This window comes from Anolis carolinensis, chromosome 2, assembly GCF_035594765.1.
Source record: "Anolis carolinensis isolate JA03-04 chromosome 2, rAnoCar3.1.pri, whole genome shotgun sequence".
Classification (NCBI taxonomy): domain Eukaryota; kingdom Metazoa; phylum Chordata; class Lepidosauria; order Squamata; family Dactyloidae; genus Anolis; species Anolis carolinensis.
The window spans coordinates 67,779,574-67,784,573 of record NC_085842.1 but is presented as its reverse complement, the minus strand read 5'-3'; the positions used below and the strand labels follow the sequence as shown (position 1 = coordinate 67,784,573).

Sequence of the window (5,000 nt, the reverse complement as noted above, 5' to 3'; positions counted from 1 at the left end):
TGAGTGCCCCCCCCCATTCCAAACCTTCCACCGAAACCCACCAGGACAATAGAAATAGATCTACATGAAAGCCTAACACTAAACCCAGTTTTGCCGTTCTTTTCTCTTTTCTTACCTATTCCTACTGAAGAGGAGGTAGAAAGTACCAGCACATGCTGGAGACAGATGACAGAATTCTTGGTGTCTTGGTTTTAGGCCTGTTCCTGGGGTGCTGATTCAGAAAATCGCATTGGATAGACTGCATCTGGTTGTCATGATTTTCTATAGGTGAGTATATGACCTATGACAGGGGAATACTGTCAGAAATATTGAAAATTAACAGTGTATTTTTAATTACAAAAATGATGTACAGGCACTGAAAGAGTTAAAATGATGCAATGACTAAGAAAAACCAGTAGGGTAATATAAGCAGGTGTGCCTGTGAGTAACTCGCTCCTCCTGTGTGAAGACTTCTTTCTGTGTGAAGATTGAGAGACAGAAGCCCAACTTGAAGGCAAGAAGCTGAAGCAAAGATATAACAAGGAAGTATAAAGAACTTTGTTTATGTTATAAAAACCTTTTTTTTGTTTTTGTAAATAGGACAACCATATTATTTTTCTACAAGAAAAGCTTCAGAAGGAAGATAACAATAGCCTGTGTGTTTTTATTTCGTTTTATACTGGCTACTGGTTCTGGGTCATGCAGCTGCTGCTAAATAAGATACTCTGCTGTATACTTTTATGATGAGGGTCTTTTGTTATTAAGCCCATTTGCCAAACAAATACTAGTGCAATTTTTAATCAGCAGGTCAAATATACCCAAAACAGGTCTAACATTTGAGGCATTTGAAACAACTCACTGTAGAATCCAATGTAGAGGAGTTGGATTGCAAGGAGTTTTTGGCCCAGATGACCCCCCTCCCTGAATCTCCCTCTCTGGCTAGAGCAGTTGAGGGGCTCCCTCCTCAGCAAGACCTGATCATTACTGAAGATACATGCACACCATTTGAAGTCCAACAAAGGGAGAAAGAGAAACTTCATACGAACCAGTTGTTACATAGATGATTCTCTCATAATGCACCTGGTGTCCAGAGGCAGCCAGGTGTGTTTTAGCCCCTGCTGGGAATCCTTGTTTGTTTGTTTGTTTTTTGTTTGTTTTTTGCAATTATTCAACCTCTTTGCTCTCAATATTCCTGCATCTCCTGTCATTCCTTACCCCTGGACCAACTACATTAAATTAACCTTTGTCTCATCCCTTTTTGGTTTCAGATTTCAGTATTCCTAGCTTCTAGACTGTCTGATACCTTGGTCCTGCACTTCTTTTCATTGTCTTGGACTACCTGTGCACGACTTAAACTTGTATCAACTCCCATTAAGAGGATATGTCTCTTTGGACACTTTCTGCCTATAGCCATGGAGCAGACAGATAGATAAATGCATGCAGAATATCTTCATTGTGGAAATTTCATGTATAACCTTACCATTGGCCCTCCACATTTTATGTTTAATTTCTGCCCATTTCATTATTCACAGTGTTGATTAATATGTTCTCTCTAGGAATCTCTTAAGTCCTTTGGGGCAATTTATGGTCAACTGTAGTCAATGTCCACTGGAGTGGTGTTCTCTCAGGTTTGTTTTAAAAAATGCTTTTTTATTCATGTTTTACCCACTTTCTGGAGAATCTGCTCCCTGAGTCCCCTTGGAGAGATAGGGCAGAATATAAATGAAGCTATTTATTTATTTAATCCCTGCAAAAGTGAAGGTCCTGTTGTGCATTAAAAACATATATTGATGTCAACATTGGATAGATGTACTTAACTCACAAATATATGTGAATGTTGACACAACCTTACAGAAGAAACTCTCTTGCTGAGCGGGGCAAACACGCCTCTTTCAGTCTTGTTTCTGCTGGACAGCTCCCTTCTTCCAGCTCAAAAACCTGCTTCTGTCCTTGCTAGTCAAGGCTGGCTGAGTCAGAGAATATTTAAATTCAGGCTATATGCAGAGTGGAAAAGGTTCTTTATGTTTGAATGGGGTCTGCCACAAATCATTGCTATGGTTCCAAATCTAAGAATAAAGGGGGCATGTAGCTGAGGAATACTGGAGGGAAATCCTTCTTCCTTTCCATTCCTTCCCATGGTTCTTCCCTTTTGGCATATTCCTCTTAGGTTGGTTAAGTTTTGCATACAAATAAAAATACTCTGTTGCTTTTAGACACAGAGGATAGCAGGTATGTATGGATATCTAAAAAAAACCTCCCTTGACTCTCACTGCCCGGTGAGATTAGGCAAGCCCCCACATTAGCAGCCTTTAAGAAAGACCTAAAAACATGGCTCTTCTGTTGTGCCTTTGGAGAGTAATCACTACATACATCCCTTTTGCTGCTCTCCTTCAATATTTGTCCTCCAGATTGCACCACCACTTTATGACCCTGTCCTCTGTGGTTTTTACTCCTACTTCCTTTCTCACCCCGAGTTTTAACCTAGTGTTCATGTGGCCCGCCCTTGGTTTTATTGTTCTTTTGATCTTGTTTAATGTAGTGTATATTTTCTTTTATTGTGTTGTTTAATGTGCTATGATTTGTTGTTCTATTATATTTTGTTATATTGTATTGTTCTGGGCATGGCCCCATGTAAGCCACCCCGAGTCCCCGTTGGGGAGATGGTGGCGGGGTATAAATAAAGATTACTATTATTATTATTATTATTATTATTATTATTATTATTATTCTGTCCTAAACAACTACAGACCAATTTCTAACCTCCCGTTTTTGGGCAAGGTGCTAGAGCAGGTAGTTGCTTCTCCAGGGATTCCTAGATGACACCGATTTTCTAGACCAATCACAGTCTGGTTTCAGACCTGGACATGTACCGAGATGGCTTTGGTCACCTTGGTGGATGACCCCCGCAGGGAACTAGACAGGGCGAGTATGATCCTGCTGGTTCTCTTGGACATTTCGGCAGCTTTCGATACCATCGACCATTGTATTCTTCTGGGTCGGCTCTCTGGGATGGGTCTTGGGAGCACTGCTTTGCAGTGGTTCCATTCCTTCCTGGAGGGCCGCTCTCAGTTAGTGAAGCTGGGGGAATTGGCCTGTGGGGTCCCACAAGGTTCTATTCTGTCCCCCATTCTCTTTAATATCTACATGAAACCGCTGGGAGAGGTCATCCAGGTTTTGGAGTTCGGTGCCATCTCTATGCAGATGACACTCAACTCTACTACACCTATCCACCAAAATCCAAGGAAGCCCCTTGGTTTCTGGACCAGTGTCTGGCCGTTGTAATGGGCTGGATGAGGGCGAACAAGCTGAAGCTCAGTCCCGACAAGACAGAGGTCCTCCAGGTCAGTCACTCGTCGGATCGGGGTATTGGGTGGCTACTTGTGCTCGACGGGGTCGCATTCCCCCTGAAGACATAGGTCTGCAGTTTGGGAGTCCTCCTGGACTCAGTGCTGATGCTTGATGCTCAGGTGTCAGCGGTGGCCAGGAGGGCCTTTACACAATGAAAACTTGTGCACCAACTGCAACCGTACCTCATGAAGTCTGACTTGGCTATGGTGGTCCATGCCTTAGTTACCTCCAGAATGGACTGTTGCAACACACTCTACGTGGGGCTGCCCTTGAAAACGGCCCAGAAACCACAACTATCCAACAATCAGCAGCCAAACTGTTAACCAGAGCAACTTACAGAGAGTGGTCAACCCCACTGTTTAAGGAGCTCCATTTGTTGCCATTCATTTTCTGGGCCCAATTCAAGGTGCAGGTAATCACCTACAAAGCCCTGAATGGTTCGGAACCTGTGTACTTTCGTGACTGCCTTTTCCCCTAAGAGCCTCCACAAACTCTTCGGTCTTCTGGGGAGGTTCTCCTCTCACTCCCGCCACTAACTCAGGCCTGGCTTGTTGGAACGAGAGAGAGAGAGCCTTCTCTGTGGTGGCCCCTAAGCTTTGGAATTCCCCCTCTAGGGAGATTAGACTGGCCCCAACCCTGTCTGCCTTTATTAAACAACTAAAGACATGGCTTTTCCAGTGTGCATTCAAATAATTAATGACATGACAGACCCTTCTTATAGACACACCAGTTTTGCACTTTATCTTCCTTCCTACCCCAAATTCTCCCAGATAACTCTCTGACACTTTATTCAGGAACTTTACTAAATGGTCTTGAAACTATGCACTTTCTGACCTGACCCCCCCCCCCCCCCATCCTACCCATTAGTGGTGATATTTGTTTTTACTACTTTATCTTTTATCTGGTTATTATGATGCTTTTGTATTATTGAGTTTTAATTTGTTTATCTTATTTGATTGTTGTGTTGATACTGTTTATTTAGCTATTTATACATGTTTTAACTTGCCATACTTTGTTCCTGTATTTGGACTTGGCCCCATGTTAGCTGCTCCGAGTCCCTTCGGGGAGATGGAGGTGGGATAGAAAAGTAAAATATTATTAAAGTATTATTATTATCTATTGACACAGGCAGAAACATAAAACAGAAGAAGAAGAACAAGAAAAATACTTTAAAATTCTTATCTAAAATGCACTTAGCATCCTGCTAAAAGTACTCACAAAGTTGGTCCTTTCAGGAAATGGAAAATCTAGAAAGCCTGTGAAGAAGATAGTAAACTCAAGACCCAATTAGTAGTATAATAAATGTAAACAAGCAAGCAACATTAAAGAAAGATACATTATTGATAATAAAATCCGATGTCTATAAAGCCTTTGACTCTGTAAATCATTTGTATTTATTGCAAGTCTGTGAAAACTTTAAATTGGGAAAGAAATTTTGTGAGGTAATAACAGAATTATATAAAAATTATCAGGCAGAAATAATTGTCAATGCATCCAAATCAAGAACTATCAAGATCAAAAGTGAAACAAAACAAGGTTGTCCTCTCTCCCCTAGTTTATTTGCCGTGGCAATTGAACCTTTAGCTAATTTAATTAGAAAGGGGAAAAAAGAATAAAAGGAATTAAATTAGGCAGGGAAGAAATCAAAGTTAATTTATTTGTCGACAGCACCA

The 5,000-nt window shown here is 41.3% G+C and overlaps 1 long non-coding RNA gene across 1 annotated transcript; it reads left to right on the top strand.

Moving 5' to 3' along the window:
* Positions 1-447: 447 nt before the first annotated feature.
* Positions 448-4,691, top strand: LOC103277951 (uncharacterized). Its single transcript, XR_505779.3, has 3 exons — positions 448-525; positions 1,536-1,607; positions 4,456-4,691. It is a non-coding gene; the product is annotated as an uncharacterized LOC103277951 (long non-coding RNA).
* Positions 4,692-5,000: the final 309 nt, after the last annotated feature.